Source organism: Carettochelys insculpta, chromosome 2 (genome assembly GCF_033958435.1).
Source record: "Carettochelys insculpta isolate YL-2023 chromosome 2, ASM3395843v1, whole genome shotgun sequence".
NCBI lineage: Eukaryota > Metazoa > Chordata > Testudines > Carettochelyidae > Carettochelys > Carettochelys insculpta.
In genome coordinates, this window is record NC_134138.1 from 213,358,476 (window position 1) to 213,374,874 (window position 16,399).

Consider the following 16,399-nt stretch of genomic DNA (forward strand, 5'->3'; position numbering starts at 1 on the left):
CAGCAATAGGGTGGGGGTCCCTGGGGCACGCATTCATGATTTCATGGAAGGGCCCTCTACTCTACGCATTTCCCCCCACAACACTTATCCACAAGGTTCTGCAAAAAGCCAGAAGGGAGAGAGCTCGTATGATACTCATAGTTCCAACTTGGGACCGGCAACAATGGTTCCCCTTGCTTCTACGCATGTTGGATCGTCCACCACTCCCCCTACCGGTGGCGCCGGACTTACTCGCGCAGGCTCAGGGGTCCATAGTGCACCCGCACCCTCAGGGACTGCGCCTACAAGCATGGTTAATCCATGGCTCAGCGCCTTAGAGAGCACATGTACGGAGGGAGTACAACAAGTCTTGAAGTGTAGCCGAAGGACCTCCACCAGGAGGACTTATGAACAGAAATGGACTCGATTTACAGCCTGGTGTTCTGCCAAACAGTTAGCTCCCCTTGACGTTCCTATAACCGTAATACTAGAATACCTATTGGACCTCAAACGAGACGGGCTTTCTCTATCCTCGCTAAAGGTCCACCTCGCTGCTATTTCAGCTTTTCGGCATACAGAGTAAGGGTCCACTGTATTCGCCTACCCTATCGTCACAAGGTTCTTGAAGGGGCTGGTAAACCTGTACTCCCCTCGAAAACCGCTTCCGCCGTCGTGGAGTTTGGACTTGGTGCTCAGCACACTATCGGGACCACCCTTCAAACCATTAGCCACGGTACCCCTCCGACTCCTTACGATGCAAACAACCTTCCTCCTTGCGATTACGTCAGCCTGCAGGGTGAGCGAGCTCGTGGCAGTGATGGCAACGCTGCCCTGCACAGTATTCTCAAAGGAGGCGATAACCTTATGGTTACACCCAGCCTTCGTTCCCAAAGTTTCCTCGGAGTTCCATCTTAACGAACCAATAGTTTTACCCTCCTTTTACCCAAAGCCTCACAACTCCAGCAAGGAGGTGCGCCTACATCTCCTAGACGTGAGAAGGGTGTTGGCCTTTTACATAGACAGAACTAAGCCCTTCCGGAAAACAGACAGGCTTCTGGTGTGTCTTGCTCCCAGGTCAAAAGGGGAAGGCCTCTCTTCACAGAGAATTTCAAAGCACATTGTGTCCTGTATAAAAATGTGCTATGAGCTTTGAAAGACCCCTTTGCTGGCCCCGCCTAGGGCTCACTCTACCAGGGCGGTGGCGGTGTCAACAGCCTTCTTCAAGGGCATCGCGTTAAAAGACATCTGTAGAGCGGCGACCTGGTCATCCTACAACACCTTCGCCAAGCATTATGCCCTGCATCGGGTATTCGAGGAGGATACCCATCTGTCGACAGCAGTCCTCTCGGGGGGCAAGCTGCACATAAATCGATTACCCACCTCCTTACTTGGGTTACTGCTGGGTAATCACCTATTGTGGAGCACCCAAGGGGACCACTCGAAGAAGAAAGAGAAGTTACTCACCTGTAGTAATGATGGTTCTTCGAGATGTGTCCCCGTGGCTGCTCCACCACCCGCCCATCCTCCCCGCTTCGGATCTCTGTCTGGTGTTTTTCAGGAGCATCCGAGGCGGTTGGTCAAGGAACTGGCAGGGACCGGATCGCGCACATGGCCGGGGGCGTGCAAGGGAGCGGCGCGTGTCGGCGCATGCATGATCCAATAGAAACTGCTTGAAGAATTCCGATCTGCAGTGCCGGGCGAGCCCGACACCTATTGTGGAGCACCCACGGGGACACATCTCGAAGAACCATCGTTACTACAGGTGAGTAACTTCTCTTTCCTATAGATAATTCTTCACAATGCCGGAGGTCATGGTCTCCTGCATTATTTGAGTTTTAGGGCTAGTAAAATTGACAGACCTAGAGACACCTTTTTTCTTTCTTCCGCAGAACTAGTGCAATACTGTGGATGGCTGTGCAAGCTTTCCCACCAGCCTGTATTAACCAAAAATGCCAAGACTATTTTTTTTTTAAGAGTGAAGTGGGTGCTTAGTGTAAGAGCCATTTTTCTGCCACTGGTCTCTGCTGTAGCTTGCTACAAAAGTGCCTGTCATGTGGTGGCCCTGATCATGTACATATCTGCCATTAAATCTGAGACCAACTCATTTCACACATTGTCATCAATCAGCCATGGATGAGAAGATCTTTTACCTAGCTTTGGCAGGATTTAAACCAGTAACCCAAAAAAGAGAATCTTATATATTAGCTAACCAGTCTGTCTTCCCCCACACTCTGTCCCTGCCCCAAAAGTCTGGGTTTAAATTGAAGAATACATACGTTAACATATATAGTTCTCTCTTAATATCAAAAGACAAAAGCTAATATTAACTACAAAACTGCATGCATCCTCTCTTGGCTCTTTCTGCTTCTGTTAATTCACTCTGCTCTTTTGAATGATTAAGCAGCACCACTAACCCTGTTTACTCTCTATTCTAGTTTCAGAAGCCTTTGCCTATGTGATTCATTAAATTCCCAAATCATAATTTTCCAGCTGTTAGCACTTCTCCTCTTGTGTTCCTCTATAATAAGGATATGATACTTTAATGTTGTAAGGAGTGTGCCAGAAATATATGCTACAGCTGGGCAATAATGATCTCAAATCAAGATTCAAACACAATTTTAATAAAATTACAGGCAGTATTTTGGGCAAAATCTGATAGAAAGGAATTCCATAAACAGACCTCTCTTTTACAAGCTGACAACAGAAGTCAATAAATATCATGGAATAAGTTAATCAGGTATAAAAAATGTAAAGCTAATTACTGTGTATACGGAAATCATTAGCCCATTGATTTATAAGCCCACCACTCCTACCAAAAAAGAAGTGCGGGGGGAGGGTCAAAAATGAAAAAGGCTCTGACTCCTTCATAAGGCAACCCTGGATTTCAGGGCTTTGTTTCCCAGCCCATTTGTTTACCTGAAGCATCAGCAGTCATGAAGCCCTACAGCTCCCAGTGTCTGCAGTTCACTGTTCCCAGTCAACAGGTGGTGGCCAGTACTACACCTCAGCCCACACTGCTTCCTGCTGCTCCCATTGGCTGGGAACAGCAACAGGGAGTTATGGGGATCTGTGCCTCCCAACACTTCCAGGTAAACAAAATGACTGGTGTGCCAGTGGCTTACCTTGACAAGCTGGGAGCCAAAGTTTCCTGACCCCTGTAGTAGTTTCTTTTTAAAAAGTGCTAACATGTTATTTTTAGTTAAGTTGAATATTTGCTGTTTTACAACTGAGATCAAAGAAGTACAGTGTATTAACACAAATAAATTGTATGGATATTGATATCATTTATGCCCTCGTAAAACCGGTGCTTCCATAAAGTTAAATTTTCCTTGTGGTAGCTGTTTGATTTTCCTAGTATCATTCTTCTACAGGATTAGATAACAACTATTGGTACTTTTATCACACATATGGTATTTGTATTGATTGTAAAATAATGTATTGATGTCAATATTGCAGCCATTTAACATTGTAAAGACTTTGTTTAAGGGAGTAGATTGGTTTGAAATGAATGCTAACAGAGTGGTGCTGCAGTTCTGCATGAAATCTGACCCAGTCATTTCACAAAATGCCAGACCTTATAAGCCAATCAGAAAAATACAATGAACAATAGTGCTATGGCACTGGTGTCAGTCTCCTGGGGTGTAATTTGATCTCTTTGTGCATGTCAACTACTGGACCTCCTAAGACTCAAGCCAATCTAAAAATGTAACGTGCAGAACAGATAGAATCTGTAATAAAATTTTAAATAGCCTTTATCACCACAGACATGCCAATCTACAAAGCTGCTTTAAAATGACCAAAACAATAGATTGGCAGTAATAAAGCAGGTGACGTGCCTAGATGAGGTCCTACAAAATCCATAACAATTATTTACTAGGATTTTTCATACTAGCATTTAACCTGAACAATGATGAAATCAAAAGAAAACATCTGCTTATAATGAAACGTCCAAATTTAGTTGTTGAATATGCAGAAGCAAGCAATAAATGTGCTGCTGGTTGTGACTTCTGTATTGAGGAGAGGCAGGCAAGAGAATGGCAAAAAAATACAACACTAGGAGACAAGCCAAGAAGCAAGAAAAAATGTCCAATGAGGTATGCTTCATTGACTGGGCTAGAGAAGGATCTCAGGGATTGCGTTGTTGAATGTCAACAAAATGGGTATCTTGTCCCTAGAACTAGAAATCACCTGCATGCTTTGTAAATGTTGAAAAGATGACAAATACAAGGCAATAAAGTCATCAATGTAGCATCAGCAGGTTGGTGTACTCACTTCATGAACATCCATGAGCTCTGCCTTCATCAGTCAACAAAGATAGCACAAAAGCTGCCAAGAGATCTGGAAGAAAAAAAGTTAATCTTTCCTAAGGTTTCTTACAAACATTGAAAGGACCATGCATTTGAGCAGTTACATCCGTATTTCCTGTTTGTGACACAAATGACAACTGATCTGCCCAGCGACAGAACAGTAATTGTCATTGGTGAAAAAAGATTTAATTAAAACCACTGGCCAGTGGGAAAAAATCCATTTTATGGTGGTTTTATCATGTTTGGCCAATGGATCAATGCTCCCTCCTGTTTATTTTTTAAAAGAAAAACCTTGCCCAAAAACATGAAGTTTCCTGTGGGTGTCATCGTACGTGCACCTGGAAAAAGATGAAAGGATGATGATAGTGGGACAACTGAATGTTTGGAAAAAGTGTGGAATCAGAGACCAGGAGCAGTTCTCAAGAAACCTGCTATGCTTGTTTGGGACATATTCAGGGCACACAAAGTGAAACGTGTTTAAAAAAAAAAAAAAGTACTTGGGTTGTAATACCTGGAGGCTTACAGACACTTGATATCCACCTGAACAAACCCTTTAAAGACAGGCTACGCAAAATGTGATCTGACTGGATGTGCTCAAGCATGGCAAAGGTGACAAAATGAAGCCCCAAATCAATCTGGTCACCCAGTGGGTCAAAAATGCTTAGGAGACCATTTCCTCAGAAATTATAGAAAAATCATTCTGAAAATGCTACGTTAGAAAAGTGCTTCATGGGTCAGGAGACGCCATATTTGTCGATGGCACTTTGGAGGCTAAGGAATCTGAGCTGAAAGATGACGTTGCTGACATCTGGTGACAATGCAGGAGCAGCTGTGTCTGAAACTGACTTTAGTGAACTGTTTGGTGAATTGGAAACTGATTCCATCTTTGAGGGATTTTTAAGTCTTTCTAAATAAGTACATTAGAATGATATGAGCCTTTACAATCAGTAAACGGGTATTTAAAATAGACGGTGATTTTGAAGGTATGTGAATACATATTTGTTCAGTTATTATAAACAGATTTTTCATTAGATTATATTAAAATAAATCTACTAAAACTTCATGTGTTTCTTATGACTCCAAATTTTAAAATACAGCAGGATTGGTAAACATTGGATCCCAGCCTGTCAGGGTAAGCTGCTGGTGCCCCCAGATGTTGTGTGTTCCTAGAGTGTCAGCAGGCATGGAGCTCTTCCGCTCTCAGTAACTGCAGTTGCCAGTCCCTGCCAATGCGAGCTGCGGAAAGAAGCACAAGCTGAGGAATGTGCTGGCTGCCGCTTCCCCCTGCTCCTGTCGGCAGGGAGTGGCAAAGCACAGCCAGTGGGAGCTGGAGGGCTCCATGACTAATGATGCTCCAGGTACGCACAACATCTGGGAGCACCAGAGGCTCACTCTGACAGGCTGCGATCCAACGTTTACTGGCCTATTCATAAACCAACACTCACTCTTTGATTCATTGTTTTAAAACAAAAAAAAAAGGCTTATGAATGAGTATATACAGTATATTCATTATCAAACAAATTGCAGAACTTTTAACTGCAAGAGCCAATCAACATTCAAACGTTTAAATACAAAACTCTGTATCTATTGAAAAAAGTTATTCTAAATTCATCTCTATAGTAATATAATGGTGAGAAGGGCTTGCCTAATGTTGGACTCCACCATGGGATCTAATTTTTTTTCCATACCTTGGAGTATCCGCTTCTTACTCCCTCCCTTTAGCTGGCAGAACCGAACAGTAATAACACCCATGGCAGTCATTGAACTACAGCTCCCCCTGGCCTGGGGAGAGGCTGAGAAAGGATGATAATTCCTAGTTTAAAATTTCAGTTTGGGAAAGAGCATCTCCTTCCCTCACAGTTTGTGGAAGGGCCTGAGGTTGCTGCTGCTGATTTCGAAAACAAATCAGTCAACTTTTTAAAGCGAACCTGAAGTTGCTTTTCTGTACGAGATAGGAACAGCAAAGGGGGAAAAAAAACCTCTTTTTGGCTTCAGAATTTATCTTTAAAATAAAAAACGAAAAAGTATCTCTCTTTTGGCAGTCTCTCTAATGGGTAGGGTGTCTTCATGTCACCCTCCTATTTGTGAGTCTATTGATGGCTGATTAGCTCAATTCGGGAGCTGCAGATCTGATCGCAGAAGTGGCAGGTTTTAGTAACTGTTGGAGGGGCGCAGGGCAGTTTCTGACTCTTTTCTTCTCCACCTCTCCTTGTCTGCAAGGTGGAAGGACCTCTCAAATTGTGCCACCCCCACACAGATCACAATTCTCCACTGGGGATGGTCATGGGCAAGGTTCTCCCAAGTGTCGACACTGATGCTGCACTTTATCATGTGTGCCTTCAGCATGTCCTTATATCGCTTCCGCTGGTTCCCAATGCTCCTCTGCCCTTCTCCAATTTGGAAAACAGAATCTGTTCTGAGAGGCATTGATCAGACATCTGAACCATATGACCAGTCCAGCGAAGTTATTGATGAATGATAATGGTCATGTTTGACTCTTCCAAGATGCTAGTTCGTGCGCCTATCTTCCCAAGAGATATTTAGGATTCTCCTGAGGCAGCACTGATGATATTGTTCAGGTACCTTCAAATGACATTTGCATGTTGTCTAGGTTTCACATGCATACAGTAGAGTTGGAAAAAAACACTGCATATACAAGGAACTTTGTCTTGGGATAGATGTCCCAGTTCTCGAAGACCCTTTGTTTCAGGTGGGTTAAAGCGGAGCATGCACAGCTCAGACAATGCTGGATTTCAGCGTGAGGCTGAGATTCTCGTATGCTTCAGAGAATGCAATTAAGATGATGAAGGGCTGTGGGGGAGAGAGCAACAACCGGATCATCACCTTATCGTGGTGAGTGGACTTGTGTGTTTCAATGAACCTGAGAGCAATGCTGCAGGGAGTCTCATGCTCCCAGGAGGGACACCCATGTCACCAAGATCAAGGGAGAGGGTCCAGATAAAGAACGATCTTAAAAGTCCTCAATGGCAGAACAGGCAGAGGATAGCAAAGGTAAAGCTAAACCAGCTGTGAAGACAAAAAAGTTAATATCTTCATGAAGGTACACCTATCTTTGTTTTGAGAATTTGCACACTCACCCTATCTCCTAGTATTAAGGGTCTAACATCAATTAAAGCAATATTCAAGCTTCCAGTGCATTCTAGTTCACTTTATATGATGCAGAAGGGAGGTGCTGACAGTCTAGGCTTGTTTTCATTTCTTAGCCATTTCAACCCTGGTTGAAAGAGGAATCCTCAAAGCAATTGTGTATTTCATTATAAAGAGAGTAATCATTACAATGCCTCATGTGCTTTGGGCTATATTAATGTCATTAAATGATCTTTTAAAATGGCAATGTCATTAAATTGTCTTTTAAAAAGCATAGACATCTGTTAGTCTCATTTGTCTTCGTTAAAGCGCTAGTGGAAGTATCAGATTAGTAGTTGTGCACATTTAAGCAAGTGCAATAAAAAGAATTCACAAATTCACTCTCAAATGATAAAATGTGTGACGTTTTACTCCTGAGGTAACTGAAAATGAACTACATTAGTTCAACAAGATTTCCTACTTATTTCAAGATTCAAGCCAATAAAGACAACTAAGAGAACACCCTTTATTGGGCAGGTACTAGAGCCAGGCAAAGCCCTTATTTGTTCCTGGACATGACAAAGTTGGAGAGCAAGTTCCCTTTAAGATCTATTAATAATTCAGACAGACATCAGATATTCTAGGGACCTGAAATATCACTCTGTGAAGGGAAATATCTTCCTAATGATTTTAACAAGTGTCTCTCTTGTGGGCATTTAGTAGACGTTATGGAGATGGATTCTTCAGATTTGTATGAACTTTACATTTATAAAACATATCGATATGGACTGGCCAATGATAGAATTTCTGGCTTAGTGGGAGAGTTAAATGAGTCTCCTGACAAGGAGTAAAGCCATTGAGGGGTAATTTTGTACATTCCTAATGCTAGTAAAAGTCTGTGGCAGTTTCATCCCCTGGGGGAAATCAGATTCTAGCTCAGCCTTCCACAAGAAGTCTAATGTGGAAGCGCTCCATCCCCTGTTTGGATGGGATGTGCCACTGAGCACTGCGGGCTGTGGTACAGGTCTGGTCACCTGCCAGCCGGGGGGAAAGGGAGCTGGGCTGTGGGTCCAATCTCTTACCAGCCGGAGGGGATGGGTGGGCTTGTCGTGTGGGCTTTTAAAGCAATGCCGTGATTTAAAAGCAGGATGCAGGAGTTAAAAAAAGCATTAAGTCACTGCAGATGAACCAGGGCAGGGTACTGTGGCCACCAGCTGGGGGATGGAGGGGTTTGTGCGATGGATCCAATCACCTACCAGCCGTTCCTATTTTGTTTCAGGAAGAAAGTGCCCCCACCTCTGAAGAAACCCCATCTACATGGATTTTTTTTGAAAATCACTTATGCAAATGAAGCGTGAGCTATTTAAATATGCATCTCATTTGCATTTTGATCAGCTGCATTTGCATGCCCTTTCCAAAGGGGAGAGGCCATGCAGACACAGCTTAAAAGTCACTGCAGCGACTCGTGAAACTTCCCGTGCGTTCTAGGTTGCCAAAGGAGACATCAGCCTCCTCAGAATAAGAAAAAGTGATAAGGAAAGAACACTTGTGCTGTCCAAGTGCAAGTCAGGAAAATATGTAAGAATGCTCTGGGGTGCCATGATTCCAGATTACTTACTGGTGGCTTGGCATGGTAAGGTGTCTTAATGTGAAAGCAAGAATAAGTCAGGTCTCCCCAAAAGTGTTGTGAGGAGAATGAAAAGGTGCCTGTCTAAGACCTTCAGTGAGATTTGCAAACAGGATCAGTGCTCCATCCCCAGAAATATTAACAAGCTGTTCTAAGGGAAATGGGCATAGATCCACTCCTCTATGATTGCACCACATTTTTATTAGAAAAAAAAGCACACTCACTAGAAGTGCCCTCTCCAGCAACACTGTTTGCCTTTGAAACATCCTCAGATGTGGGGGACCAGCTCCAATGTTAAAAACAGCTCCTGGCTTGCACGATCACCTTCTGCAATGGATTGCACTCCACTGTCATTCACCTTTTCCTCAACTACCACCTCAGACCCCGCTTCATCCTCCTTGCTACTGGCAGATATCTGCCAAGCACCATTTACCGAAGAGTCCATGCATTTTTGCGGGCGGTAAGATTTTGGGCCTGTCTCCAGAATACAATGTAGCTCAGCATAATAGCAGCATACTTGACCAGATGACCCAGAACATCCATTGACTTCTTTGGTCTTTTGGTATGACTGCCTGAGCTCCTTGATTTTAACAAGGCACTGCTGAGCATCCCTGGTGTACTTCTGAAGCATGCCTTGTGATATCATCACATAAATGTCAGCATTTCTTTTTCCTGTTTTTGAGTTGCATGAGGACAGATTGATCCCCATCAGCAATGACGTCCTGGATCTCCAGATTGCTCCATGTGGCGGCTCTTTTGCAACCCTGTAAACTCATGGCTGGTAGGTATGCTGCTGAGATGTGCTTCTCAGGTCTGCTCACTATGCTAGCGAGAAAGTAAAGGAAATTAAATCAAAATTCCCAGGCTGATGGTCCCTGTCTCCTGTCACATACTTCCTGCTCCCCTGGAGAGCAGTGGAGGTGAAGTGGTGAATAGAAAGGACACATTGGTGGCATGGTGGGATACGTTTAGAGGCTAATAAAATCAATTTTGGCATTATTCCTGGTGAAATTGGGTCTACAAAAGTCAACATTAGTGCCCCTTAGAACTGACTTATTGAACCCTGTGTTGAAGACTGATGTTTCATAAAACTGACCTAAGTCCCCTAAATTTGATTTTTATCCCCTAGAGTAGATGAGGCCTAAGACAATTCTGTAGTGGACCTGCCAGTTATGCTGTGCAGGATCTCTTGAGTAGTAGCCTGAAAGAGATGGAGGAGCAAGGCTTCCTCATAATTACCACAGAAATGTGTAAAGTCTGTGAAGCAAAACTCACAACTTGCTTGAGATCATCACCTTTTCTGAAACCCTGACATGGAATCTTTCAGTGTATAGGATCCTGTATCTAATCAAAACCGAGACAGCTTTTCCTGTGCTCACTAATAAGGTGAGAACAAGTGATGCGAAGTATTCAACTCCCCTTGAGGGAGGACACACATCTCATTTCTTCCTCACTACAATCAAATCCTATCGCATTTGTTAGACATGATGCTCCATCAATCTCTTTTGCCGGTCAGTATGCAGTTATCTAGTAAAGTGAGCAACTGTCATGCTACCGCACACCGTTCATCAGACCAAATCTACAGGTCAGTCATTCAACTGTAACAGAATTGAAGTCATAAAAAGCAATAAAGTCATGAAATAATATGCTCTCTGTGAATCAAGGTTATCTCCCATAGTCAAGAATTAATTTGATATTTTAGTATTTTCTTTGCCTCATTTTTTCACTTCATTTGCTGTATTATAATATAATAGCCTGTCAAGGTGATATAGCATTATATCAGTGAATCATTGATGTTTCTCCAGAAACTGTGTATGATAATCATTTAACACATTAATCAGCAGGATTCTGCCATCTGGTATGTGCAATTTTTATGTACAAAATTCTTCTCCCATCATCCATTATGTGCTTTTCACAGCTCCCATTAAATGATTTTAGGAACTATATATAATTGCCTAAAAATCACAATCATCTTAGAGAGACATCAGATGAGCACAGCAGTATGTGCAATACAGTTATTAATATCAAATGCAGATTTAACTTAAGCCTTTTGAGCACAATGGCTTGAATAATAGCATATAAATTTAAAAAAACTTGCAAGGTAGCCTACAGTTTTTTCACAATGGTTTCTTGATTAGAATTTTTTTAAATTTCTAAATTAGTAAAATCCTTCTATAAATGTTCATAGTGCTACAGAAGTTTTAGTCAACTGAAACTGTGTAATGATCAGTTGCAATTGCAGTTTTACACAGTGCACCTAGCAAACGAAAGATTCGAAAAGAAGAATATTGGTGTTCAAAAGGAGCTGTTATAGAAAGATTCGGAGAATAGGACCGATGCAGAAGGTCACCAGTGAGGAATTACATAGAAAGATACAGCTGAAAGAGAACCTGCTGCAGAAAGTTATAGAACGGAAGCTACAACAATTTGGGTATATTTGCAGAATGAACGATTAACGAAAAATCAAGACCCTGGTATTCAGCATAATGGACGGTTGGAATAGGAGAGGCAGACCCCAGAGAGAATGGAGAGATGTTACAGTAGATTGGTGAGGAGCTAGTCTACAGAAACTATGCCACTCCGCACTGGACAGGGAAAGATGGAAGGAAATAGTGAGAGAGGCATCAGACACCAATGGACGCTGAGCCCATGGTTACTGATGATGATGATGATGCAGCCAAGTTCCTACAAAATAGGGATATAATTCAAATAAGGGAGTTCTCATTGATATAAAACTCACTAGTTTCTTGATGAAAGGCACAGGATTTTATGTACAATTGTAGTGCTTCACCTATCTTTCCTCTTTTTTCTCTATTAAATTCCTTTTTCCAGTTTCCCTCTTACACTAATTTCTCTCTTCTGTAACATTTTTATCCCCACAAGCTGCTTTGCCTTTTTCCTTCCTCTCCTGAAATCTCTGAATCAAAATCAGGATATAGTGGTGGGTGCTGGACACTAGAGCCGAGTCTACACGAGCCGGCTACTTCGAAGTAGCCGCACCAACTTCGAAATAGCACCCGCCATGTCTACACGTGGCCAGCGCTATTTCGAAGTTGACATCGACGTAAGGCGGCGAGACGTCAAAGTCGCTATCCCCATCAGGAGATGGGAATAGCGCCCTACTTCGACGTTGAACGTCAAAGTAGGGCACGTGTAGACGATCCGCGTCCCGCAACAGCGAAAGAGTGGGGTCCGCCATGGCGGCCATCAGCTGAGGGGTTGAGAGACGCTCTCTCTAGCCCCTGAGCTCTATGGTCGCTGTGTGCAGGAGCCCCTGAAAGCTCCCCACCCCCTGCATTCCTGTGCAGGAAGCTGAGAGTGCGTGCAGGCGGCAGCACTGCCATGTGGCCAGCCTGCACGCCCACAACAGCCCCAATCCACCACCATGCACTGATGGCCGCTCGCCAGTGCCCCCCCAAGTGCCCCCAGGGCACCCCTCCCCCCAATGGGAGCCAGGGCTCCCAGCCAGCCAGCCAGGGAAGAGGCAGCAGGGCCCCTCCTGGACGGAGGCCGAGATCCGGGACCTGCTGGGGCTGTGGGGCGAGGAGGAGGTACTCCAGGTAATGGGGGCAAGAGGCAGAATGCGGATGCGTTCGCTTGGCTGGCCGAGGGCCTGGCTGCCCGGGGGGTCACCCCGCCTGCACTCCTGACCACGCCAGGAGTAAGGTTAAGGAGCTGCGGCAGGGTTACGCCCAGGCCCGGGATGCAGTCAGCCGATCTGGGGGCCGCCCCCACCACTTGCCCCTTTTATAGGGAGCTCAGGGCCATCCTGGGCCCCCGGTACACCTCCTCCCCACCCCCGGTCACTCTTGACACCTTGGCCGACAAGCCCCAGCAGGCCCCGGAGACAGAGTCCGCCCCGGAGGCAAGCCCTGCACCCCAGGGGTCCCCCCCAGGAGCCCACGCCTGGGATACTGGAAGGGGACTCCTCCAGTGACAGGGGGCTCCAGATCGCCCTCCCGTCCCGGAGCTCTAGCAGGGAGTCTGCCCAGTGGGTGTCCCCCAACCGTGGGAGCAGACCGTCAGGTATATACCCCTCCCCCCTCCGGTGCACACCCCTGGGGTTAAGGGGTGGGGACAAGAGACATGACCAGGGCCTGCCACGTGCCCAGATGACCATGGCCCAAAGGACAGCAGTGGCATGTCCCTCAGAAGAGTCCATCAGCCCCTGCCCCCCCAGCAGGACAGTGCCATGCCCCATCCCTGGGGATGGAGGGAGCGGAACCTAGGGTCCCCCGGTGGGGGGGGAGGGGGGGTGGGACACCCATCAGCAGCAGCAGCAGCATCTCCCAGGGCCGGGGATGGGGAACCAGCAGCAGAGGGGTGGGGGGACAAGGGCCACAGGTCAGGGCCCACACTAACGGCTGTCTCCATTCTTCTTCCCCCCGTGTTCCGCAGCTGCACCATCGGAGGGCCCAGAGAGCGTCGGCGAGGTCTCCGTGGTCCCGGAGAGCCCACCGGGGCCATCCCATCAGGCCAGCCCCTCGGCAGAGCACCAACCAGCCCCAGGACAGGGCCGACGGCGGAGCCACCAGTGGATGACCACAGACCCCCAGCTGCTCGCGACCCTCCGGCGTCAGCTGGAGGTGTCGGAGCAGCGCCTGCGGGTGGAGGAGCGGCACCTGGAGCTCCAAGAGCGAGCACTGGCCTGGCGCCAGGAGGCTTGGGGGGGCCTTCATGCGGACCTTCGCGTGCATAGCGCACCACCTGCCCCGCCCCCCCATGCCGCGCCGCCCGCTGCTCTGCCCGCTGCTCCACCTGCCACTCCGACCGCCGTCCCTCCACTGTCCGCCACCCTGAGGCCTGCCGCCGAGGGGGACCTGGGGCCTGCGGACACCGACCGGCCGTATTTGCCAGTTCGCCCAGCCCCCACCCAGCCTCGGCCAGGGCTCCGGCCGAGGCGAGGGTCACGCCCTCCAACCCCGGGCGCCAGACAGTAGGGGTGCGGGGCCGAGGATGTGCCCCCCCCCCTCCTTTGGACATATCCCCATTTGTATATAGGTTGTGTTGGACCCCTGTTCTGTTCTGCTACCTGCCCATGTAAATAGTTCACCCCTTTTATTTATATATATATATAGAGAGAGAGAGAGAGAGAGAGAGAGAGAGAGAGAGAGGGAGAGAATTAATAAGAGATTGCACTGTTTGGTTTCAAACAACATGTCCATTTATTTGCAAGAAAAGTTGGGGGGTGTGTGCTCTTGGGTGCTCTGTGGTGTGGGCGTGGGGGCAGGGAGTGTTGTGGAGGACGACGGGGTGCAGTGGGTGACCTGCCAGCGTTCACCCCGCAGCCTGGTCAAAATGGGCCCGCAGGGCCTCCCACACCCAGATCCCCTCGGGGTTGACCTGGCGACTGGGGGCAGTGGGTGGCTGCATGTCGGCCCTGCCAGCCTCCACAGCCCAACCCTGGAAGAAGGCCTCTCCCTTGCTCTCCACCAGGTTGTGGAGTGCGCTGCACACGCCCACAACCTGGGGGATGTTGGTGACGCCTGCATCCAGGCAGGTGAGGAGACACCTCCAGCGCCCTTTGAGGCGGCCGAAAGTGCGCTCGACCACCTGGCGCGCATGGTTCAACCGCGTGTTGAACCGCTCCGGGCTGGCTGTAAGATGGCCCGTGTAAAGGTGCATGAGCCAGGGCCGGAGGGGGTACGCCGCGTCTGCGACGACACAGAGGGGCATGGTGGTGTCCCCCACAGGGATCTCCCGCTGGGGGATGTAGGTTCCCGCCTCCAGCTGGCGGCACAGGCCCGAATTTCTGAACACCCGGGCGTTGTGGGTGCTGCCAGGCCAGCCAATATAAATGTCCAGGAAGCAGCCCTGGCTGTCCACCAAGGCCTGGAGGACCACTGAATGGTAGCCCTTCCTGTTGCGGAAGCATCCTCCGCTGTGCTCCGGGGCACGGATGGGGATATGGGTCCCATCCAGAGCCCCAAAGCAATTTGGGAAGCCCAGGCTGGCAAACCCCACGATGGCAGCATCTGGGTCCCCAAGCCGCATGAGCCTGTGGAGGAGCAGGGCATTGATTGCACGGATGACCTGCAGGGGAAGGACATGAGAGAGCACCAGTGAGGGGTGTGCAGGGTGTGTCTGGCCCTCCACCCCAGGGCTCCCCCCCATGGGCTCCCCCCTCCCCCAGGTCCTCTTACCTCCATGAGGACAGCCCCGACAGTGGCCTTGCCCACGCCAAACTGCTGCCCTACGGATCGGTAGCTGTCTGGAGTGGCCAGCTTCCAGACAGCGATGCTGACCCGTTTCTCGACCATGAGGCCACGTCGCATGGAGGTGTCCTGGGGCCGTAAGGCAGGGGTGAGCCACTGGCAGAGCTCCAGGAATGTCTGCCGGCTCATGCGGAAATTCTGGAGCCAGTGCTCGTTGTCCCACTCGCCGAGCACCAGCTGCTCCCACCAGTCCGTGCTCGTGGGGTAGCTCCACAGCCGGCGGCGTGTGCAGCGGGGGACGGGGCGGAGGGCAGCAAGGTCTGGGGCTGCTTCCTCATCCCCTGGGGGCAGCTCCTCTTCCACGAATAAAAGGTGATCAGCTGCCTCCTGCATAGCACTGAGCAGGGCAAGCACTGCTCCTGCAGGGGCGGGTGTGTGGACCTCTGGCTGCTGCTGCTGCTGCTGGGGATCCATACTGCTTCAACGGGGTGTGCGTGCCTATGGCTCTGCAGACCGCGTGCTGTGCAGTCTGAAGCTGTGTCTACACGTGCACGCTACTTCGAAGTAGCGGCACTAACTTCGAAATAGCGCCTGTCGCAGCTACACGCGTCGGGCACTATTTCGAAGTTAACTTCGACGTTAGGCGGCGAGACGTCGAAGTCGCTAACCTCATGAGGGGATCGGAATAGTGCCCTACTTCGACGTTCAACGTCGAAGTAGGGACCGTGTAGACGATCCGCGTCCCGCAACGTCAAAATTGCCGGGTCCTCCATGGCGGCCATCAGCTGGGGGGGGTTGAGAGATGCTCTCTCTCCAGCCCCTGCGGGGCTCTATGGTCACCGTGTGCAGCAGCCCTTAGCCCAGGGCTTCTGGCTGCTGCTGCGGCAGCTGGGGATCCATGCTGCAGGCACAGGGTCTGCAACCAGTTGTCGGCTCTGTGTATCTTGTGTTGTTTAGTGCAACTGTGTCTGGGAGGGGCCCTTTAAGGGAACGGCTTGCTGTTGAGTCCGCCCTGTGACCCTGTCTGCAGCTGTGCCTGGCACCCTTATTTCAATGTGTGCTACTTTGGCGTGTAGACATACCCTCACAGTGCCTATTTCGATGTGGTGCCGCGCAACGCCGAAGTTGAACATCGACGTTGCCAGCCCTGGAGGACGTGTAGACGTTATTCATCGAAATAGCCTATTTCGATGTTGCTACATCGAAATAAGCTATTTCGATGTTGGCTTCACGTGTAGACATAG